The sequence below is a fragment of the Oryx dammah genome, unplaced genomic scaffold (assembly GCF_014754425.2).
Source record: "Oryx dammah isolate SB20612 unplaced genomic scaffold, SCBI_Odam_1.1 HiC_scaffold_26, whole genome shotgun sequence".
Taxonomy (NCBI): Eukaryota; Metazoa; Chordata; class Mammalia; order Artiodactyla; family Bovidae; genus Oryx; species Oryx dammah.
In genome coordinates, this window is record NW_024070210.1 from 13,656,923 (window position 1) to 13,682,051 (window position 25,129).

Here is a 25,129-nt window from a genome sequence, read left to right on the forward strand (position 1 = left end):
TACAGAGCGGACACTCAATTGGTGCTTGTTAAATGAATGAATGAATGTCTTTAAAAACAGAACAGGACACTCTAGATTGTGGATGCTTAGACGTTAAGCTAGAAAAATAGATGTCCAAATCTTCCCATTGGTTATTTTTGGAGTGGGGACTTACAGGGGGCTTTTCCCCCAGTATTTTCTAAATGCTCTCTAATGAACATACAATATTTTGCAATAAGAAAATCATTAAGTCACTTTTATAAGGAGTTAACTGTTGTAAAAAAAAAAAAAGGGGGGGTGGCCTACACATATACAAAAAAAGGAAGAGTGACTGTCATCCAACCTTGCAACCTACACACAAGGCAACTTCTTCCCTCCCATACATCCCACTCCTTCTCATAGAAAGCTTCCCTGCCCTCCCTTTTGTGTCTTGATTCCAGGCATCTGGGGAGTCAAGAAATGGCCTTCAAGTGTTAGCCTCATCAGAGTCAGAGCCCAGCATTCAGGCAAGCCCCATTGCTCCAAGGCTAGCAGAAACGCAGATGAAAAGCTAGCCTGCTCACTTCTGGTGTTCCCCCTGCTTTGCCAGAACCAGCCTGCCATCCCTGGAAGTGAGTCCAGCCTCCATCTCATGGGGTGCTTGTCTACCTGTGCAGATTCACTCACCTGTAGGTCAGGCTGAAGACGTGAACTCTCATGTCCTGGCAAGCTTTCCGGGAATTTAATATTTTATCAGTGACCCATTAACCCACCTCCTTCTCATGTCCCCTTGTCTCTTTCTCTCGTAGCCCTAGACCATGTTTATGGCCCAAGTCCCTGTCCTTCTTCCCACCTCGATTCACATCTGCCCAGTGTAGAGCGGCTCACGATGGCCCAGGGGACCACATGACTCAAGGGCACAGGGGACCTCAGGCCAACACACAGGGAGGGCGTTCACGGAGGCACCAGACAGAGGAGGAAGGGTGGACCTGCAGGTGACAAGCATCTCACCAATTAGCAACAGGTGGGCTGGAAGGTGGCGGAGGGAAGAGAGACAGAGGACAAGCATTGCCGAGGGCTCCTGGACCCACAGACCGAGAAGCAGGCCAGCCTGGGGCTCTTGCCAGAGAGAAGAAAAATGGAGATGGCTCACGGCACAGAGGGGCAGCCAGGCCCCAGCCAGGACCTGTGTTCTCCTCCTCCGGTTCTCCTCGGCCCAGAACAAGCAGATCTGAGAGCTCTGGATGAATCCCCCTCATCACCCCCCGTTCACGATTAGCACACTCAACGGGTGAGATGCAAGAAGCCCAAACAGGGCAGGATTCAGACTGTCCACCATCTGTGAACGTGACCTCTCAAAGCCTTGGTTTCCAAGCCTGCAAAGAAGGGAATAAGAATTCCTACTATTCCAAGCTGTTGCAGGCATTCAGTGAGATAATTTCCGTGAAGTATTCTGCACAGTGCTTAGCATCTAAGAGTTCCATATGAGGACAAGATTATCAGTATTTCCTTAACTTCTCTGGTTTTTCTTCATTCCCAACTCATCCTTCAGCTCTCTGTGCAGACATCACTTTTTCCAAGCCACCTCCCCACTCAGAGATGGGGTGTTAGAGAGGGTTCAGACGGTCAGACAGACCTCAGTGAGAGTTCCAGCCTGGACACCTCGCCATGGCTTAGTTTCCTCATCCATAACAAGGGAACAATAATGACAGTACCTCCCTCCCTCCAAGACTCATTGTGAGGACTAAGCGATACATATGAAACCACGACAACAGGGTCTACATATAGTGAACACAATAAATTTTAGCTATCATTTCCCCCCTTGATCCCATCATTCTAAATTAGTTTCCATAACTCTCAGTGCATTCATCATTTCTAATTACATATTTCTTTGTGTTGTTTAATATTTGCTCCCTCCACCCAAGTTTAAGTTCCACAAGGGACAAACCAAGTGTCTCTCTTGAATGTGGCTGTATTCCCAGCACCTGGTACAGTGCCTGGATATAGTAGGTGTTTAATAAATGCCTGCTGGATGAATAAATGAAGAGAACATTAATGTTGGCATGGATAATCACCAAGGTCCCTTCCAGCTCTGAGAGTCTCTTACCATTCTCTATTTTTTGACAGTTTTGGAAGAAAAGTTTAAAATGAGCCCCAGAGAAGCTGTTCACCAACCCTAGGGGAGGACTCAGGGCACTTTGCTGACAGACTCCCCAACCCTCAAGTCATCCAGAGATTTACTCTGATTTTTTTGTTGTTGTTGTTAAAACCCAGGAAGGAAGGCTGCAGGGTTTCCATGATGGGACCATTCTCTACTCCCTCAGGGTAGCTTGCATGCAAGACACTAACCTGGGTAGCGGGGACCCAGCCAGGAGAGCAGGCCTTCCCGTGTTAGCAACGTCAGCCAGCCCTGAGCCCGGGAGACCAAACCTCATGGAGCAACAGGCGACCACAAGCAGTCCCTGTCCTCACCTTTTCACCTCTCCAAAGAGAGAGGGTTTCATGTGCACAGACATCACGTGCATGAAACAAAAGAGACTCCGGGGCTGGCGCCAGGTATCACGAACTCACCCAGCCGCAGAAGGTGCTTGCTTCTGAAGCAGATTCCTGGGCCACCCTAGAACTTTTCCATCAGATCTGCAGTGGGGCCTGAAGACATGCATTTTGTAAGAGCTCCCCAGACACTGTGATGCGTGCCAAAGTCCAAAAGCTGCTGTTTCAATGAGAAGAATATTGACCAGTATAAAGGCTGCCCCACTGGATACTAGGTATGTGAAACCAATTACTTCTGCACTTCTAACCTAACTGGAAACAGAAACTGGTCTATTCTACCAACAGCTGCTTGGCAGCAGCAGCTATTCTCAATCACCAGTTTACAGGTCTGATGGATCACCTGGGAAGCTCTAAATATACTGATCCTGGAGTCTTACCCCTAAGGATTAATTAATTGGTATGAGTTGCAGTCTAAGACTGCATAGATCTAGGATCTTAATATGGTAATTCTAACATGCAGGCAAGTCTGAGAACTACTGCTCTAACTTACCCTTCCCACCCAGTTCACTAATGCAGACTCCAAATACCACAAGCACCCAGAAGAGCCTTTACCCACCAGAGGCTCAGCCTGAGCGGTCATGGGTGAAGAAGAAAACAGACAGTGTGGTTCACATTGCAAGACTGGGATTTCTGAGGCTCGGAATCTGGTCAGAGAATCCATCCTAAAAGACCCAAGTCTCTATCTCCCAGAAGTTGTAGGTGACTTGCTGAGCGGGCATCCGTGTCCTCAGCGTGTACGAGTCAAAAGAACACAGCTGCAAAGAGGTCCCAAAGTTCTCTTTACCCAATTTTTATTCCAGCTCCACCATTTACCAGCTCTGCAACCTCAGCAAGTCAGGTAACCTCTTCAAGTCCCACTTTCCTCCTCTCTATAATGGGAATAACATTACCTAACACTTGCTCACTGCATCCTCACAACTGTATACGCAAAGCATTTAACATGGTTGCTGGCACATGGTAAAAGTTCCATCCGTCTTAGCTGATGGTAAAATAAGTCATTCTCTGTAACTTCATTCTTTTCCTTTTTGCCTTTAGAGGGGCTTGGATTCTTGGTGCTATTCTGCTGATCTCAGATACTCTTCTAGGGCCCCCCTTTTCTTGCCAAGCTTGCCCACCTCTTTGCTCTTGAATTTGCCACCTAACTTCTCTGAGCCTCAGTTTCATCTCCAAAGTGGGGGTATAAAGAAATACTACTTCTGCGTTTACTTTAAAATCCAATGAGCTAACCTATATAGAGCGACAAGCACAAGGCCTGCCACAGGATCACTTAAAAAAGAAAAAAAAAGGATACTAGAGAAGATGAAGAATGGTGGCTTCTCCCCTCTTGAATTCAAGGTTCAGCAAAGAGCCAACTCCATCTGCTCTGGCAGCCAAAGGGAAGAAAACGTGTCTCCTAAAGGCTCTCAGGGAGCTGAAAACTCCAAATGTGGGGCCAGGGGAAGAGGCAGCCTTGCCTGCCTGCCACCCCTCCTGGGGTGATGCTGAAGAATGCTGACTCCAGTCTGGGCCCCTCTCACTGGCTCCCCATCCTCCTCACTCCATTTAGCTCTGGCAATCCAATTCCCTTTCTTCCACCCGGAAATCGATGTTTAATTAACACATTATTGGAAAAATAAACACAGTCTTCAACGGGACTGCAATGAAGCTAATGCAGCTCAGCTTGGGGGCCACAGACCATCCCCCGAGTGAGAAAAATCCTCTACTCCTATTCCCTGCTTCTCAACCAAGAAAAAAATTCCCCTTTCTCCCTGGAGTCCTCCAGCTGGGGAATCCCAACTTCCCGCCACTGTGTATCCTCCCTTCCAGTCTCTAGGCAGAGAGATCACCTGTCCCATCTTATCCTTGGTCCTCAGACACTGATACAGGGGAAGGAGGGGAACCAGGTGTCATTGCATATATTAGGCTTCCCAGGTGGCTCAGATGGTAAAGAATCTGCCTGCAGTGTAGGAGACCCAGGTTTGATCCCTGGGTGGGGAAGATCCCCTGGAGAAGGAAATGGCAAACCACTCCAGTATTCTTGCCTGGAGAATTCCATGGACAGGAGAGTCTGATGGGCTACAGTCCATGGGATCGCAAAGAGTTGGACATGACTGAGTGACTGACACACCTCTGACATGATTACAGAAGGAGGTACCTCCTTCGGGACTTCTGCAAGGTGTGGAAGGGCCCATCTCCCCTTCCCTCCAGACCAGAACCAGCAGTCACTCAGCTGAGAGTTCAGTGGTCATCTTCCCCTGGCTGGAGGAGGGAGAAGACCCAGGGGTGGCTGAGCAGGAGATGGGCCCCAGATGCCCTCTTCAGCCCCCAGACTCAGGGGCTGATCTGAACACCTGAATTTCCTCCCCTGCCTCCCTTTTCAGAGCTTCCAGCTCCGCTTCTGCTCCAGGGTTCAGTGTAGCAGGCAGGGCAAGGACTCCAAAAGAGCAGGGATTCTGGGGTCAGACCCAAGCTTGGGCCAGAGGTCTGCGACTTCTCCCTGTGTGGTCCTAGACAAGCTATTTAACCCTCCTGACCAACAGCCTCCTTGTCAGACAAAAGAGGACACCACTCATTACAGGAAATACGGCAGACCACGGTGCTCTGCCAAGAGCAAGTGCTAGCCAATTGTCCACTCACCGGAATCTCCCACTGGGGGCCAGCCCCACTGCCAGGGCCAGGACGAGTGTGGCCCATCAGGGATAAGGGCCACAGAGCAAAGCAAAGCCAGACAGGGTGCAGGTTCTCTGCCTTCTGCCCACCCACCACCATCATACATCAAACAACACAGCCTCCCTCCTCAGCAAGGTAACTGAGTCACCACGGGAAACAGAGTCTCTAAAGGGCCACCAGAAAGACCCCCAGCAGCCTCCTGTCCCTAAGCCTAACATGCCACTGAGCAGCAGCAGCATCTTCAGCAAGTCCCGGGGTTGTGATCCAACAGCCCAGCAAGCAGGTCAGCTCCCAGACTCAAGTTCTCAGACATGGGGGGGTTGAGGGGGTGGACCAGAGGACTGGCCCACAGACGTGCTGTGACCCAGTGTGAATATCAGAGTATCAGAGGCAGGTCACTGGGTTTGAACGTGATAGCGTCACTTCCTTCCTGCATGACCTTGCCCACGTTATTTAACTTCTTTAGGGCACAGTTTCTTTGCTTGTCTTACCAAAATGTCAAGAGTACCCATCTTACAACGTGGTGGGAAGGTTAACTGGGACAATGCATGTCAAGTACTTAGCATAGTAACTGGCAAACAGCCAGGACTCAAACACTGGCTAGCAGAAATAGTTGTAGTAAGGGAGTTAGGTTAGTAGTCGTCATGTTGGTAGCAGGAGTAGTCAGGAGATTAAGGTCTTAATCCTTTAGAAATGAGGGACAAGAGGAAGTACCTTTGGGGGAAGGCTCTTCTCCCAGGCACCTTCTTGCCCCCTAATATTTGATTTCCCTATCTCAAGAACAGAAAGTGGGTGATGTCATCCCAAAGAAGGATGACCGTATATTTTATCATCCAAACCAGGACACTTTGGAGAGCTAATAATTACACTAGGACCAAGCCCTAAATGGGCCTGTCTCTACAAAGCAGGGCAACCAGTCACCCCATCTCAGAGTCACACAAAAACAGCTTCTTACCCCATCTCAGGGTCCTGGCAGAAGGTAAGGCTTCTCAGCTTCTCAGAGTCTACTTTGCTCTGGTCTCCCACTCCCCGGCCCCAGAATACACAAACAGAGAGACAGACAGACAGACACACACTCACACACGCAAGCCTAGGACGTCTAACCCCTTTCTGAGTCGAGGTCAGGTCCAAGCCTAGGACTGGAGCACAGGGACTAGTAAGACCCCTTCCCCTTATTCCATGACCTCACACTCTCCAGCCAGCCTCTGGAAACAAAATGAAACACAGCGAGGCTAGTGTCTGGGCCCACACCTCGCTTTCTTGAGAAGCAAGGGCTTAGGCAGTCTGGGAGAAGGTAACAAGCTGCCAGGTCTTCAGATCTAGACCTTGAATGGAGCCCCTGCTGCATCTGAGCATGACCACAACGGGCAGAGCTACACGAAATTGAGGACCCGGAGTACCCCACTGGGGCCTCTTCCTCCAGCACACTCAGGGCATGACCTTGACCCGCACCCAGCAACTCTAATGACCTTGGAGAACAGCCCCCAGCCTCCCCCTAGTCTCCTTCCCACTCTGCAGGAATAGTCAGCCCCCATTAAAGGCACACTTACTCCCTCCTACCTCACAAAGCCCACCCCACTCTGTCCAAGGAAGAAGGACAACTCAGAGGGCATCTCAGGCAGCCTCCAGCACCATTCTCTTTGAGAAAGAGCCTGTGTACCATAGACCCAGCACGATGGTATAGAAAGAACACAGCCCAGACAGCCAGAAAACCTGGATTCCAGCTTTGTCTCTCCATCAGACTTGGCATATGCCTCTGGACAAGCCACTGAATCTCTCTAGGCCTCAGGTTTCTCATCTGAGTTGGAGAGTTCTGAATGAGATGATGGCTCATCTCCCTTCTACCTCTAATAGTATAACAGAAGGGTCATAAGCTTGGGCTCTGGGATAAGAAAGATTTGACTTCGAATCCCTGATCTGCCATTTTACCTTCTTACTTTATCTGAGTCTCAGTCTCCTCCTCTGTCAAAGGCAGGGTTTAACAGTACAGTCATCGCTCAGTATCTGCGGGGTATTGATTCCAGGATCCCTCTCAGATACCAAAATCTGCGGAAGATCAAGTTTCTTACATAAAATGATGCAGCGTGGTTGGCCCTCCATCTCCGAGGATGCAGAGCCCACGAATACAGAGGGCCGACTACATACTGCACTGAGCTGTGCAGAAAATTAACAGAGATACTGAATGTAAAAAAAAGAAAGAAAGAAACTTTTACAGAACTTGGTATATATTAAGCACATCAGATATGGTAGCCATATTACCGCTATTACTGTTCCTACAGCTTGATGACAATAATCGACTAGCATTAGTAGGACCATGAAGGAGGCAGTCAGCCAGGCCTGGAGAAGACCTTTCTGTTGGACTTGGAATTGCACTTTGCAATCCCTCTAGCAGATCTCGACTTGCAGGCAGGGACAGCCAGAGGCAAAGTTTGGCTCTCCCAGAAGACAGGTTCCAAGCTTAGAACCCCCAACGCCAAATCCATATGGTTCTTTCTGCCAATCAACGAATATTTGCTGAGCACTTCCGACATGCCAGAAAATGTCCTAGGCACTGAGAACACTGCAACGAACCCAGAGGCAAAGACCCTGACCCCATGGAGCCTGCTTCCAGGGGGAGACAGACAAGATTACCTTAACACTCGGCGGGTATTGGAGCGTTAGGTGGTGAGTAGCTGATGAGAATTAAAGGCAGAAGAATGTGCTGGAAAGGGGCCAGGCAGTCGGGGAGGGGGTTATTTCAGACAGCCCCTCAGGCGAGGCCTCTCGGAGGAGGACTCACTGGAGCAGAGCTCTGAAGAGCCCTGCCCGGGCCTGGGACTGCCACCTGTGGCTGGCCCAGTCACACCTCGCCATCTGCAGAGCAGCCAGGGGTGCCCTCCAGGGTCAGAGCTGCGGCGAGGCTTGGCGGTCCCTCCCCCAGCAGATACGTGCTTGAGGGAGGCCGGGCCTGATAGCAGCAAGAACCAAGGCATCAGGCCTGTGAATTTCTAGGCAGTGAGCTTTGGAAAGGGATGCTTTGACTTTTGCAAGGCTCCCATCTACACTCGAGGCTGATACAAGGGGAACGCAGCAGGGGGATCCCAAGAGCCTTCTCCTCTGGGTGTCTGGCCCAAGAATCCACCCCCGAGTCATCATCCTACCCCTCATTTGTCCCCTTTCTCCGGCAATGACGTAACCCTTTCTCCCTAATGGCTCAAGGTCAGCCCTGGCAAGAGAGAGGGGACATAGGAAACGCCCGACAATCAGCATTTTGCTCCAAGGATTTTTTTTTTCTCTGTCTTAGGAAAAATGTTTTCCCATCTCATATATAATTGCTAATAAAGAGGGACACACCTTTAGCCAAAGGAAAAGGGAAAATGGCGTCTGGTAGTCAAGGCAGCCGGAGCCCAGGAGCCTATGGGGTGGGGGCGGGGGTGCTCAGATGCCATCCCGGCCGAGGGCGACTGCAGCTCTTTGGGGCTGCAGCCTCCACCGACAAGGCCGAGCCACCCAAGGGTGGCTGGTGCCCAGGAGGGCAGGGCCGATCTCTGCGCTCTGTCCTGGGCTTCTGAGGTGGCGAGGGAAACCCTCAATTTCGCCCACCTCGTCCCTTGCCCCCCCTACCCCGTCGGCATCCGCCCACCCGTCATCCACGATGATCACACCCACCCACGGGCTTGCTCCAGGGAGCCGGGCTGGCTCACGAGGCTTCCCGCCGGAGACGGAGCGCCTTCTCCCCCTCCAGTCTTCTCAACTCCCTGGAATACTCCATCGCCCTGTCTCCCCCACCGAACACCTCGGCTCTTTGCCGTCCTCCCCACGAGTGAGGGTCAGGGAGCGTCACCCCGACACCTCCCCAGAGCCAGGCGCACTGTCCGCATCCCACAAGCACACTCACGCAGCACAAACAGGCAGGCAGCCCCCCGCTCCAAGCGCACGCACCATGTTGACAATCCAGGTTGTCCAATTGGAGGCACACGGGGCATTTGACAAAACACAAACACCCCTCCAGCACCGCCCACCCCCACCCCAACCGCGAGGCCACACAAAGGCCACCCAGAAATTTAAGATCAGACATCATCCAGGAGAGTGAGAGCTGGGTAGGACAAAGCCATCACTCCAGCCTCTCAACGATCCACGACAACCCTGGGAGATTCTGCAGTGCCCTCTGGCTTGACACAGGCCACCGAGCAGAGCTGTGTGTTGGGGTGTGTGTGTGGGAGCATGCACATGTGTGTGTGGAGATGCGGGGGCGGGTATCTGTGTCTCTATTGTCCAGGCATCAAATCTCCCCAGAGGTAACCCAGTCCAGACTCCGCTTTCCCCGGGTAACCTTCCTCCAGTGTGCCGCAAACATATATTACACGGATGGTTAAATTGGATCATTATCACCGGGTGCTTATTTAGCAAAAGGGGAAAAAAAAAACCCATTAATGTCATCTACCCCCATTCCAATCCTCCTCCTATGAAGTCCCCTCCCCCAAAGTCTCTCCAACATGCTAATCCCATGAACTGCGACACACCACAGTTTTGGGGAAAGCAGGATGGCGAGAAGAAAGCAGAGGGCGGTGTAGGGAGAAGACGGGGGTACCGCGACTGCATTTCCCGTATGAAGACTGGTGGAGAGGAGCCATGGTGGAGGTAGGGGTGGGGAGAGCTGGAAACCCAAACCGAACCAAGCCCTTGATCGCCTGAGACTGTGGGAGAGAGAGAGAGAGTGTGTGTGTGTGTGTGTGTGTGTGTGTGTGTGTGCAAGAGCATGTGCAAAGTGCGTGTGTAGATGTGCCGACTTAGCGCTCCTATCAGAAGGCTGCATCCGTGTGGCATGTAGGAAAGGCCATCGCACCACTGTTGTTTTGCAAAAAAAAAAGAAAAGAAAAGAAAAGAACCGCAGAGCCATCAGAATCAGAATTTTCTCATCCAGGCAGAAAGGACTCCAGGAAAGGGGGAGGGGGTAAATAGGGGTAGGGGGAGCGGGTGTGTGCAGATGGAAGCAAGGGAATGGCAGACCTGGGGGAGGATGGAGGGGGACATTGGTGGTAGGGTGGAAAAAATTGCACGCACACAGAGACACAGACACACACACACACACACACACAATACCCAAACACCAACCCCACCGCTCCACTGTGCATCCGAGACTGACAACCCGTCCCCCATCCCTCTGTTGCCTCTCTGCGCCCCCAAAGCTGATGTCGATGGGTTTCCGTATCTCAGTTTTGCAGCAGTGGGCTAATTACAACCAAGCCCCCTCACCAAATTAACCCCTCCCCTCCTTCTCCTTTTTTCTCTAAAAGGCCAATTGAAGAATAATGTGTTTTTAGAGATAATGGATTTTTTCCCCCCAAGGAGCGAGAGAAAGGGGGATACAGGACAGAAATTCTGCCAACCGGTGACTTCCGAGCTCACCTCTGTCTCTCCTCGTGTCCCCGTTTGCTGTAGCATCTCATCTACCATTTTCCAACCATCCCCTTATCCCCCACCACCCAAAAGGAAAGACCTTCCTACCATGCACATCGACAAATACATCGACCGCCACCCAATCTCAGTAGCCGATCTCAAAACCCCAAGCCTCAAACCACCTCGATACATCCTTTCCCTTATATAAGCAGCAAATCATCAACATATTCAGTAGAAACGCAGCATTAAAATCAACCAGGAAAGGAGGCCAGCCCTCCATCAACCCCCTAATAATGAATAACAGGGAGCTACCAGAGAAGCAAAGACGTAGTTGTCTCTCAAAATCCAGAATCCCTTTGATTTCTGGCCCCCCTCATTTTAAGAAGCAATTTTGGAAAATTATTATTTCACTAGAAAGGGCTGGAAAGCTCCAGAAAAGGGCATTCGCACAGTCCAGTTGTTTAAAAAAAGAAAAAATTAACCCAGCCCTGTTGCTCACTTTAATAGCGAACTTCCAGCGTCCAGCCTTTTCCCCCTCTTCCAGAAGGAAGACTGACTCGCCAGATGAACCCCAGGCTGCAGAAAATGGGCCAAGAGCCCTTACTCTCCACTCCCCAACCAAGGGGGGGAAAAATCAAACAATAGAAATGTCTCTGCACAACCAGCACCCACTTGAAATATCGTTCGCCCCAATATGACTTAGGCAGATTAAGCCAGAAGATTAAAAAAAAAAAAAGAAAAGCCAGCCTTGCTATGTCTCTCCCTCTCTCTCCTCCATCCTTCAGCCTCGTACCCAGTAGCCCTTAGGTAAACTTGCCCATCATAACCAGCAGGACCATTTTAACTTGAAAGGCGACGCAGAAGCCCTTGGACGATGAAGGGAGGCTCTACCCAGAACGGCAAATTCATAAAGGGCTAGTTCTTCAGGCTCCCCAGACCTAACCTCCAGGTGCCCCCAGATAGACTATCCTGGGTACTAAGTCACCCAGCGCACTGGGAGTTCAAATTTCCATTGGAACCTTCATCACAAAGGCAAACGGTCATCTGACCCCCAAAACTACACAATCCCCCAGGTGTGACAAGGAGCATTGCTCTCCCTCCAGGGCCATCCACAGGACCCAGGGCAGAGGAAGAATTAAGAATGTTAGGGTGGATCATGGGGGTAAAAGCAAACTATCTCCCCAAGCGGGAATGACCGGAGCAAGACGGAAAATGACAGTTCCCCTTTTCCCAGTTCTCCTAGTTGGTCCCACTCTGTCTTGCTCCATCCTAGCCTAGGTCTCTCTGAGTGATCTCTGACCTTTATATTTAAAGAAAAAAAATTTTTTTTGTTTCAAAATAATGATCAGGGAAGAGGAATCCTACTTTACCTAAACCCCAGTAATGGTTATCAAAAATATAATTTTCTCACTGCATGACGATATTTCTACATCCAAATCCAAAGAAGAATGCATTTAATGGAGGAAGGGAGAAATTTATTTTTTTTAACAAGTAATCACAGGGTAAGTCACCTGCAAAGCAGGCGATCCCATAGGTTGGTATTACATCACTGGCCTAGGAAGGGATAGGGGGTGGGGGGGAGCAGATTTTTTTTTCCCTTGTCATCAGGATGATGTTTCTAGAGCAGCTAAGTTTTCTGGTTAAAAAAATGAGAGAGAGGGAAAGACCTAAAACTCTGGGCACAACACAATGCCTAGTGAAAAATACATCGAACCAGCCTTTAAGGTCACTGAGAGCTTGCAAAACCCACAGTGCTTACACAGAGTGGAAGTTTTCAGGCAAGCCTGCTACTAAATCATTAATATAAACAAATGGAAGGCAGAGGAGGAAGATTCCCTTGTAACTGATCCAAACAGGAGTGTGCACACACACATACACACACACACACTCTCTCTCTCCCTATTTCACCTTCTGTGAGTATGCCCACCTCCACAACAAAATAACAGGACTCCAGCCTGAATCTTCATACTCAAGATCTACCTCCTCACACCCCTTCCAAAAAATATCACACACACACACACACACACACACACACACACACCCTTCAACTCCTCAACAGCTAGGGAAATCCCTGTCTCAATTCAATTTTGTCTTCTTGTGATCCTCAGAGCTTCCCTTCTTCTCTTTCTCATTTGATCTAGCCCCTTCCCCAGAAGAAAAAAAAAAAAATGGGGGGGGGGTGGTTATAAAATGCAAAAAAAAAAAAAAAGTACCTGCCTAAAATGAAGTGATAGGTACACACCATTTCAGACTAACAATCCACACAAGTAGAAGAAAGACTTTTCAAAAGATTAAAAATCTAAAACATTCTCTGACTTTTTCAACATCTGGAGCCAAAAGACCCAACTTCTAGGAGGAACTGAAGGAAAAGAAAGGCAGTTGAAAAGCCATTCCCATGGTCAGCCAAGGCTCTCCAATCCAGCCTTCAAAAAAAAAAATCTAGGTTGGTCGCTCCCAACTGAAAACTTCTACCCTCTCAGGAGCAACCTCTTCCCCAGAACGAACAAGAAGCTTGAGTTGTTTCACACCCTTCCTGCCTTCCTCTCCCCTCCAGATCTTACCTTTCCAGTTGGACAGAAGATTTGGGGTCTGTCTGTCTGTCTGTCTGATGTTTAATCAACTGAGTTTGCTGGGTATGTTTCCTCTTTGGAGAGGCTCAAATTCCGGAATCTTTCTGTCTCCTTTTTTCTTTCTCTCTCTCTCTTTCTGGGAGGGAGTGCCGGGGAAGAAGGGAGAGGATGTTGGAGGTGCAAAAAGCAGGTCCTTGGTGGCTGGAGATGCTGGCGGCTGCGAGAGGGGAGGACACGCTCGCCTCTCCCTCTCAGTGAGTTGCATGCAAGAGGAGATGTGTAGGGCTGCGCTCTGAGCCTGAGACTGCCGGAGGAGCCCAGGAATTTCACGCACTCCAGAGCCGGCCCCTCCCTCTCCCACACAGACCCCGGCATTTAAAGAGACAGGCGGGCTGCCTGGTTCAGGGCTCCACCACCTCCTCCCCGACTGTTTCGCAAACAGCTGAGAAGATCTCATCAGGGAGGGGCACTCTGCAGCCCCCTGCAACGGGAAGGCTGTGTCAGGAGCTCATGTCTCTGCTCATCCCAGCCTAGGGAGGTTCTTCACTAGAGCTGGAGTGAGAATTGAAGACAAAAATCCCCATCTGTGGCTTAATCCCCATTTACAGCTTCAGCAGACTAAGCCGCTTCCTCACTGCTGAAGATGCATGGGTCTCACTGCAGACTGAGGGAGTGGAGAAGACCCTGACCCACCAGTGTGCCTCAGTTTCCCCCAAGCAGTCCCTCTTCCTTGCAAAATCACGGCAACCTCTGTGCCTCTGATGGGGGTTAGGGCTATAAGTAGGACACCAAGCCATTCCTCCTGCAAGCCCTCTGAAAGCTTGCTTAGGACAAGGCATAGAGCGAGGGACAGGGGACAGAGAAAAGAAGGGAACCAATGGGGCTTGCCCCTCTTCAAGGGCTCCTGCTGGCAAGGCAGACAGAGGCACAGCCCACCCCGTCCTCAGGGGCAGCAAGCTAAGAGAGATAGGGGCAGGAAGAATCAGCCTCAGTGGTGGGTCAGGAGGGTGGCTCCCTCTAGCATCCTGAACTCAGAGCCTAGACATTTCCACAGCACCCACGTGCCCTTCAGTATCCATCACCAGTTTTGCCAAACTAGGCCGTGTCTGTGGCAACATTTCCCCAGTCGAGCCTAAAGGAGAGATGACAGTCGGTAGCCCCAGACACAAGGTTTCATTCATCATCAGGCCCTGGTACCTGGCAGTGGGATAATAGCCACCCCCCTCTTCTCCAGCCTCCCCTTTCTAAGGTCTGCACAGTGCATGGTCCTTCAGGCTAGCACCAATGGCCGGAATAGATGCTAGAGCTGTTGAACACTCACCACGTGCCAATACGTGGGTCATCTCATTGAGTCCAGGGAGGTTGGCACCCGTTGACTGTTGAGGTCCATCTTACAGTTGAGGAAATCAAATATTTAGAGAGGGTCCCCCATGGTCACCAAGCAGGACATAACCAAAATGAAGGTGTACGGACTCCAGAGCCTGCCTGCTCACCCTCACTTTCCACAGCCTCCCTTCCATGGAGGGTAGAAGTTCTTATACTTCTGCCCTTTCCTGGACATCCTTTATCCCAGCAAACTTGCTAGTATGTGTGCTGAGCATTGTTCTCACAGGAAACCAAACAAGTAGGTCAAGTCTCCTGCCCCAAGGAGTCATCTATGCTTTGGTGGAAGACAGAGGTGCATTCTTATAAAGCAAGGGGGAGATAGGAATCATGAAAGCAAGGAAAGGTAGGCTCTATGAGGCTGTCAAGAAGCAAATGATAAAATTGTTTTGGAGATGGAGATTATCAAGGCAAGCTTGACAGACTAAAGTGACCTTTGGGCTGGGCTTAAATGGACACATGCAATTCCAGCATTACCGGTCTACATTTCCATCTGTTTTAACTTTCAGATAATAATCTCATTGGTTATGTTTCTTTGGGTCCCTGATCTTCAATACCTCCATGGAACCCAGCACTTAATAGGAACATAAACATGTCTTAACCGATTAGGTTCATGCATGATCCCTCACCTTTCACCAGTTTACGCTAGACCTGGACTGCCCCCTCTCTGATCTATTCCCCCTTGCCTGAACTTCCTTGAGGTCTGCACCTTGTTTGTTTCAAGAATATGGAAGGGAATTTCAGAAGGCGCAGTGCATGGGATTGGGCAAGCTGTCTAGAGCGCCTGGGGGAACAACAGTGTAAAGGGACCACCATGATCCAGCAGGACCCTGGAAACAGCTAGGGCAGCTGTAGACTCAGCCCTGGGAACACCAGGAAGAGGTCTAAGGGGCCCCGCAGAGTATGAGGGTAGAAGCCCAAAGGCAGAGCCTGAGAACTCAGCCCAGCAGAGGACACCTCCAGCTAACACCAGCTTGGGAAGGACACGCCCTCACGAAGTCCACTGCACATCCACAGGACAACTAGGGTTAGAACACACAACTGGGTTCCAGCCCCAACTTGACCACCTTGTGACGTGAATTGTTTTTTCTTTCCTAAGTCACAGTGTCTTCATCTGCCAAACGCAGATGATGCCTATACTTTCTTTATAGGACTGTTTCAAGAATTAAGTGACAAAACACACCCAGAACACCCGTCCCACAGAAATGCTGAGCAAGGGTCTGCTTGGCCCAAGGGTCTGCCTTCGCCCCTGCTTGGAATTATTAACTTTGGACTGCCCCCTATAGTTAGCATTCCCTTATTTCATCATTTCTTGCTTAATATTTTAGCTTCTGGGAGGCCGTAGGTACTATCATTTACTTGTTTTTAGCCCTTTTGCTTCTTCCCTACTTTACCCTGTGTACCTTGAATATACTTGTTATCATCACTTTATTCCCCTTGGTAGTTTCTTGGGCTTCTCGAGTGTTATTTATCTTTCAGTTACTCTGGTGTATCCTTTTAGTCTGCCTTTTATTATGAGATCTTTGGGCTCATTTTGTCCCATTCCTCTACAGCATTTTAGCTAACTACCACTCTGCTCATTCTCAGTGATCCAGCAACCCTTCAGATAGCTCCAGATTTATGAGGATGGATACATATGAAAGAGCAGAGAACAACAGCACTACAGACAATAAAACACAACCACAGGTAAAAAGCAATATCAGGTGTTTGCCCACATGATGGTGCCGTGGCAGCAATGGTACTAATTTTTTTTTTTAAGTTTTACTTACTTATTTGGCTGCACAGGAGTCTTAGTTGGGGCATGAAGTATCTTTAGTTGCGGCATGTGGGATCTAGTTCCCTGACCAGGGATTGAACCCAGGTTCCCTGCATCGCCCTTCATGTGGCTGTGGGGCTGCTGCCTTGACTCCCCGTTCAGGAGGGGAACCAAATGGAACAGGAACTCTTCCAGTTTTTCTCCAATGCCCCAGACTAACACTTTCAGGATGGAACAAAGGAGAATTTTATCTCCAATCTAAAGAATAAATTGCCCATGACATTCTGGGGGGCGGGGGGAATCAAGTTGATAGAATGATGATAATGACAACACTGTAATAGTCACCACCGCACGTCTGGCCCTCTGCGTGGCTCTGCAATAAGCCAATGCCAAGATGCTGTAAAGAGCATGCCTGGCTTGGAGTCCCAGCTGCAGCACTGGCTGGCCATGAGACCTTGGCTGGGTTACTAACAGTTCAACCCTCAGCTTTCTCACCTGTGAAATGGGAATAACCACGATGCCATCCTCAAACATATCCTGTGACAATTATATCAAAAGCACCTGTCATAGTAAATGGCACTTGGAAGGTCCACAGAGTATGTGTTATCACCATCAGAGTGAGATTTAAAATACTCAGTATCTGAGATGGCATGGCAGTAGCCAGTCACCTCAGAGGCCAGCCAGGAGCAACGGGTTTGATCCTAACAGGACCTACCAGCTATCAGTCCTGAAGCATTATTTCCACCCCACCAGGTACTAAGGTGAGCACTGGGCATGCATTATCTCATTTAATTTTCACAGCGAGTTGGCTTTATTATGTTATCTATTGAAATACATGCAATTGCATATTTACAAATAAGACTGTGCCTATAAAATCAGAGTTATAGGTAAAAGACTTAACATATACTTTCCTACTGCCCTAATGACTCTTGGCATAGGAATTTCAGGTTGCTTTGTCTGGGGGGGGGTTTGCCTTCATTATATAGTTCTTTCTTTTACCTAATGATTCTCTCAATAGTCTTTGGAAAGCAAGGATATTGGTCAATGATCTCAGTGTCTTCATCTATCAGATAGGTAGGCACAAACACTATCCTCTCTTTCTGAGTCTCCATCGCTCCACCCTAACCAAACCTGGGCACACCAAAGGCTTCTCAAGCCAAGACTAAGTCACACAAATTGGACATCAGACACTTCTGCTAATCCCCAGCCAGCACGTCAAGGTCTCAGGTCTCAGGTCCCCATTTGCCTTGCTCTTGAGCAGATTTCAAATTCAGCCTCCAATGATATTGGCTCGAAGCAGTTTGTCCAACATCCCCTTGCAAACCTCACTTGCCCTGTTCTCTCCTCTCCTCCTGCAAGAGCTGTGCTGCATTGCTGCCTCCTGGAGTTTATTTGACTTTCTGTCACCCACGTGATGAGGTTTCCAGTGTTACAAATAAGTGACTGCTTATTAATTAGTATTATTGGACATGCGTTATGCAGCGCAGACAGTAACACAGCATCTCCAAGAAGAGAACTTATATGGAAAGAGGTTAACCTGCAGCCCAGCAAGAGGACACAGGGCCAGCACACAGTCTGGTGGAGTCAAGAGGCTGCTGCTGCTGCTGCTCCTGCTAAGTCGCTTTAGTCGTGTTTGACTCTGTGCGACCCCATAGACAGCAGCCAATCAGGCTCCCCCGTCCCTGGGATTCTCCAGGCAACCCTCCCCAAATCGGAAAGCCGAGCACCTGGGGCGGAGAACCACTTGTCGTGGGAGGGAGGGAGAGCACGTGAATGTGAGGTTCACAGCGCGTGAGGACACAAGCCCCACGGGGAGCCTGAGCATTCAGGCCACAGGGGCCCAGTTCCTGTGGAATGTTCCTGACTCCAGGTGTCAGCCACTGCCACCCCTGCCAGCCCAGCCCCGACAAGGCTGCCGGAAAGGCCAGCTCCCAGCAGGGCAAAAAGTCTCTAACTTCCAGCTCCAGTCTACTCTCATTTTCTTTTCCGGCTTATTCCATGGAAATAAAATATTCTCAGGCACTTGCAGCAATGGAAGCCTCTCAGCCATTTCCCCGAATTCAGCAGCCCACTGCTAGCTGAGAGAAACCCACCCTTGGGACAGGGCTGCCAGCTCCAGCCTGGGGAGATCCTGGCTGGGATGTGGAACGGCACACCTGGGCTGCGTCCTTTTCTCCCCTGAGCACCCCAGAGCCAGCAACCTGTCTAGACCCATGACAACAGAACATCTCACCAAAAACTTTACAAGAGAAAAACTAGAAGGAAACTCTTTCCTCCCACACTGATCATTTTCAGAGCAGTTCTAGAATTTCCTGCTTGGGGATCACATTTTAACATGGTCTGGGTATATTTGGAGTGTTTAATGGGTTTGAATGTTTGAGTGGCAGGGAGTTACCTATTAATACTTGATGGCTGCTTTAAAAAAATCATCATTTGCTCCATTTATGATGGAAGTTCTCATCTGTTTTAAACTTCATTCCTCCCACCAGATAGATATGAGCAGACAGCTGGCACAGCCACTTTTAGATGAAGTGTCGAGAGGGCAGGACCCACATTTCAGCGTGGTGTAGTGGCAAAGGGTGTGAACTCCAGCTACACACAACACAGGCTGGAATCCCGCTCTACCACCTGCAAGCTACAGGACCCTGGGTAAGATGCTTGACCATTCTGCACCTCCTTTTCCTCTTCTGTATAATAGAAACAAGATAAGACCTACCTCATAGAGTCTACAGGAGGGTTAAATGAGCTAACATTTTTAAAGTACTCAAACAGTGGTAGTCATGGTGTAGAGGTTATGTAAAAGTTAATCAAGTAAAAAGTAAAACAACTTCCCATGGGCCCTACTTCCCAGGTGGTACTTCAGTCACTAAGTTGTGTCCAACTCTTGCGACCCCATGGACGGTAGCCCACCCGGCTCCTCTGTCCATGGGATTTTCCAGGCAAGAATACTGGAGTGGGTTGCCATGTCCTTCTCCGGGGGATCTTTCCAACCAGGGATCAAAGCTAGGTCTCCTGCATTGCAAGAGGATTCTTTACTGACTGATCCACCAGGGAAGCTCATAAGATAAATAACTTGTTTCACATCACAAAGCTACCAAGGGACAAATGTGTGTGTGCTTAGTCATTCAGTTGTGTCCGATTCTTTGCGACCCCATGGAGCTTCCACTAGGCTCCTCTGTCCATGGAATTTTCCAGGCAAGAATACTGGGGTAGGTTGCCATTTCCTACTCCAGGGGATCTTCCCCACCCAGGGATCGAAGCTGCATCTCCTGAATTGGCAGGTGGATTCTTTACCACTAGTGCCACCTGGGAGCCCTAACTTCCCAGGAGGCCCTTGATAAAAGCTTCATAACAATGGCACTGGTGATGTGCTGGTTCTGGAATATCTCAGGATCGTGGGCAGGAAAGATATCCCTTCTGCTATATCATTCCTGGAGGTTCAGTCGGTCCCAGTTCTGATGCCTGTTGCCTCATGTCCTTCCCCAGCCCCTGCTTCCCATCCTATCTCCCTCTCCTGGACAGTGTTCATATCAGCCCTGCCCCCTTCAACTGTGCAGTGGCTCAGCCTAAGAGCAGGCAGGGGCGGCAGCGCCAACACTGAGGATTTTGTGGAATCCAAAGCACGCCCCATCCCCATCTTCATCCCCAGCAACCATTCTCTCTGACCCACGCACTAGAACTATTTTTAAACAATATACTTTTGCCCGGTTGTGGAGGGAAAAAAAAAAGAAGAAAGAAACACCCTCCCCAGGATTCAAGCTGAAGATGGAATGATTGCCAAATGCTAACAGCTTTTCAAACAGGACGCAGTTAAAAATACGTCTGAAATGGTTTTAACTCAAATTCAAAAAATAGCTTAACCGACTGGGGAGCTGTAGGCAGTGGGGGCTGGGGAAGCTGAAGAGGCAAAGGGATTCCCTTCGGAGGGGCCTAAGGCAAACCTTGTCACGGGGACACAGGGCAGATGCCTGGTTTCTTTTTCCATTGAATTAAACCTTTCGAAAACACAGACCAGATCTCCAGGGAAAGTGGTGACACCAGAATGCTTGTTGCGGCTCCACATGAGAAGATATTCTGATATGAGCCAGGCCACGTGTCTTCCTGGACCTTCACCACTCTACGTGTGATTGCAGCTGCACCAGTGAGGCCTCTGAGTGTGGCAGGAATGAGAATCTCAGTCCCCACCCTGTCTCCAATCCCTGCAGACCTGCTCAGTCAGAATCTGTACTTCACCAAGATGCTCAGGTGATCAAACTCAAATTCAAGTATCACAGGTGCTACCTTGGACTCTATCACAGCACCTTAACCCTAAAAAGGGTTGGGTTCAAAATATTTCTCCCCATTTATACGAGGAAACTGAGACCCAAGGAGGGACTCATCTAAGGTCACCAGCTGAGTCAGTCTAACCCTATCATTTAGAGTTCCATGCCCTCCCCTAGGACTTAAAGTTCCAAATTAGGCTTCATCATCAGACCTAGTCAAGGACAGCAGAGAATTTCAAGAATTTCCATTGTTTCTTTCTAGGTGTAAAGGACCTAGAATATAAAACATCCTCTTAAAGCAATATTTCTCCAAGTAGTTTCAGTAGGTTGCTATACCTATCAGACACTCTGTGAAAAAGACTCTATTTTCAAATATGATCAGAAAATCCATAATGTTCATTAATATATTTAGGTCTCTGAAAAGTAGTACAGAAAAGAAACTTGCTTAATGTTGTTTAATACAGTGTTTTCCAAAGTTATTTTACCACAAAACCCTTTTTTTTCCATATAGGAGATCTATTAATATGAATAGCATCATATTCAGAGAAATACTTGTTGGGATTCACTGCCTTTTACTATTTAATCACCTGCTCAATCAGTCTGCAGGAAAGCATAATATTTCATGGTATTTCATGAAGATGGGTGCAGGAGGAAGACTTCCTTTTATAACAGTCCCCCAAATGTCATCAACCTGTGACTGATCACTTTCCACAGCAAGCAGCTGACTATACACAAAGCAACCCAACTCATCATTGGATGACTCCTATATTTAGAAACATGAAGTGAAGTGAAGGGAAGTCGCTCTGTTGTGTCCGACTCTTTGCAACCCCATGGACTGTAGCCTATCAGGCTCCATCCATGGGATTTTCCAGGCAAGAATACTGGAGTGGATTGCCATTTTCTTCTCCAGGGGATCTTCCCGACCCAGGGATCGAACCCGGGTCTCCCTCTTTGCAGGCAGATGCTTTACCGACCATCTGAACCACCAGGGAAGCCCATTTAGAAACATAACTAAGCCCAAATCCTCCTTCTCGCAACATCTTGAGCAACAGTTGCTTAAATTTTATCTTCAGCACCAGTGTGCACAGGGATTTGATCCTTGTTTCTTATAGTTATCCTTCACACACAACTCTAATAGTGATAAACTAATAAGTCGTTTCTGTCTGCTATAGTCCAGGTTCAAACATTTCTCAGAATCACAGAATTTAGAGCTTAAAAGTATTTCCTTAAAATCTTTTACCTAACCCCATAATACTTATTACCTAACCCAATCTTTTCATTTTACAGATGAGAAAACCATGCCCAAGAATGACTTGCCCAAGATCAAGCAGTCAGGGGAAACTTAACCTGGGAGACTGGATTTGAGTGTAACAAGGGGCTTGTGTTCTTTTTTTGGTACGAGGGCTTCAGAAATCTCCTCACCAGGAGCTCCTGGGTGTTTGAGGTTCATGTCTAGCCTCCAAGGCTCATCAAAGAGAATCACACAGCCTCCCACATCTTTCCTCCTGGTACCCCCGTCAGATGCCACATTGGGGGCCAGATGAGTCACCAAGCTCACCCAGCGTAGGGAGCGTGTTCCAGCCTCTCCCCTCCTGGAGTAGCCGAGCTGGGACTGTTCTTCACCCCACACTGCCTCCTCACCACTAATGCCATCTGCACCCTCCTTCTCAAGGATCACCATCTGCTTTCCTGATACCACTCAGCCGCCCCCAGCACTTTGCTTGGTTTTCTAACCCACCGCTTGGGCCACCCTCCTTGCAACTTGTGATTTCCCTTCTCTGTTCTTTCCACAGTCTTTATCCACTCATGCTTCACCCCTTCAGCCCACAGCTTTGAGAGCTTGCATGCTTACAGTCTGCTTTCTTGATCTCTCCTGTCAAGCCCCCACTAACCTAGATATTCCTTCATAGCCCATTGCTTAGGCTAAGATTTGCTTTGAAGCTATATATGTCTGATGAATAAGTACATGAGGCTTTTACTTTCTGACCCTTTCTGTGCCCACCTGGCCTCCCATGTTCTTGAACACCATCACATAAAGCCCTCTTGCCCCTCTTTCTACAAATATACTCCCTTCCTACAAAGCAGTTAGGGGCTGGGAACACACTAGGGGTTAATTAAATGCAAAGCAATAGTACTAGGTCACTAAGAAATATTTCTGAAGATGACTGCTGCTCCTTTACTCACTGGAAAGGAGGGCAGTGATCACATCTATATAACCATATACATAACATTTTAAAGTTCTCAATAAATACATGATAAACTATTTTTTTTAAGTTTAGGCATATGAAGCCCATAAAGATTTCTACTTGTTTTAGTATCTATTATCTCATTTAATATTTGGGGGATTTCTATAAGGCTGGAAAAAGAGGTTCAGGGAAGCAATTCTGATCTAGGGCATTCTGGTTTCCATACCTGTGTACTTCCCTTTCTTCTCTGCAATCCTAAGGGTATCGACCCAAAGAGCCAAATCCCAGATCCTTCATTTTAATAGAGATTTTCTACTTTCTTCCTCTCCATTCTAATCAGTAGTTCTCCCTTCTCTGACACTCCCTTTCCCTGTCTACAGCTCCTTGAGAAGACCTTCCTACACTTTCCACTCTTTACTCCTTATTGGATGTGTGGCAAATACAGGCGTTAGGAAACAAAAGTTTTTTACCAAAGGTTTCTCTGGAAGGAAACCAGAACCCTGTGTGAAGGGTAAGTGTGAAAAACAGATTTCAGTGATTAATGCCCTATACACACTGGAGGTGAAAATAGATTTTAGGTAATTGTTGACTAAGAAAATCTCAAAATGTAAAAATTTGGCATGTAACTATGGGGACCAGGGAATCAACCTCTCCCCCCTCCAAATGCTCTGATGCGTCAGCCTCTAAATTCTGAATTAACTGGTTCAAGTCTTCTCTCTGCTTTGCAGCCTCTGATAGTAAGTTGGCCCTATCAATGCCAAACACTGGAAAGAAAATTAAAAGTCTAGAAAATCAACCAAATTCGGGTAAATCACCTCAGAAGCATTGAAATATACCAATAGCTGCACATTTTTAGTTTTTGAAGATTAACTCCCCATTTAGCTCTTCCATGTTCCATCACCTTTTCTCTAATTTATCTTCTAATTCGTGTAACAAGTGTAGGTCACTTCAGAAATTGGTGACCCCCACCTCTTCTTAGTACTACCACTTAGGTCTGAAGCACGTGAAGACCATGTTGTGGGGATGGGAAAGGTGTCTACAGTAGATATCTTGGTGGGGGGTGAGGAGAGAAGGTACCCCTTTTACTTCCTGGAAAAGTCAAGAAAAAAAATGCTCATAGGTCAAGCTAACTACCTCAGTCTCCTAAATCACACCCCATCTTCCTTCATGCCAATCTTCTGTGTGAATTAACATGAACAACAATTCTACTGGAAGGTGAGACACACCAGGCTTACAAATACAGCTCCCAACATCTCTTTGCTTTGTGTCCCAAGAGCTGGTGACCCTTGCTGATCAGAAGTGGTTCTCCATTTAGGTCTCTTTTTTTAAGCTGTATGTTGACTTTTTTCCTTTTAAATTTGCTCTTGCAAATTTCTCCTAATCCACAGGACTTTATTAACTCTCTCCCTTTCTCTGGATTCTCCTCCAAGAGGCCACCATATTATTCTTGGGCATAGATTTGTTTACCGATCATGTCATATTCCAATTAGAAAGAATACAGTATTAAGAAAGACAAACAAATCTCCTGTCTTCATGTACCTTATATTCTAGTAGGGATGAGGAATAGAAAATAATAGAGCACGTAAATACAGGAGACACTTTCAAAGAGTGATAGGTTAGTAAAGTTGCTCAGTTGTGTCCGACTCTTAGAGACCCCATGGACTGTAGCCTATCAGGCTCCTCCATCCATGGGATTTTCCAGGCAAGAGTACTGGAGTGGGTTGCCATTTTCTTCTCCAGAGGATCTTCCCAACCCAGAGATCGAACCCAGGTCTTAGGCATTATAGGCAGACACTTTACTATCTGAGCCACCAGGGAAGCCCTTCAAAGAGTGATAACTAGTGTGGGAAAAAAAAAAAAGTAAAATCAAAGAATTTTATAAAAGTGTTTAGGGGAAAGTAGAACAGTTTTAGACTGGATGGTCAGGAAAGGCTCTTCTGAAAAAAATTTTATCTGAGTCTTGACTGATAAGAAGTATTCCATCATGAATGAATTTTTTTTTTCAGGGTGTTAGGGCAAATATTACTTGGTAAAATTCCAGCTAAAAGGTAAGCAAAATTTCAGAAATGACATTAAGTTGCATCATACTTAGAAGTCAATCTATAAAAAGAGGTGGGAGGCATTTATTAGAGGAAGGACATGAGAGCAGGGGAAAATCAAGCCACCCAAATATTTTTCTGACCTCAGGGGACACGTAACCACTTCCCAGGAAGTTGTAAGCTTCAGGTTTTTATAGCACAGTGATTAAGAGAATGGACTCTAGATGCAGACTACTCTCAAATCTTGCAATTTACCATCTGTGTGACCTTTAGCATGTTATATAACTTAATGGCAACCCACTCCAGTATTCTTGCCTGGAGAATCCCAGGGACGGGTGAGCCTGGTGGGCTGCCGTCTATGGGGTCGCACAGAGTCAGACAAAACTCAAGTGAC

At 48.1% G+C, this 25,129-nt stretch overlaps 1 protein-coding gene across 1 annotated transcript in view; it reads right to left on the reverse strand.

The window, feature by feature from the left end:
- LOC120852657 (neurexin-3-like) overlaps positions 1-13,396 on the reverse strand; it is a 74,055-nt gene extending 60,659 nt beyond the window's left edge. Inside the window, exon 1 of the mRNA XM_040225991.1 lies at positions 13,101-13,396. The gene's annotated coding sequence lies outside the window, so the exon portion shown is untranslated. The remainder of the gene's footprint in view (positions 1-13,100) is intronic.
- Between the last annotated feature and the right edge of the window lie 11,733 nt (positions 13,397-25,129).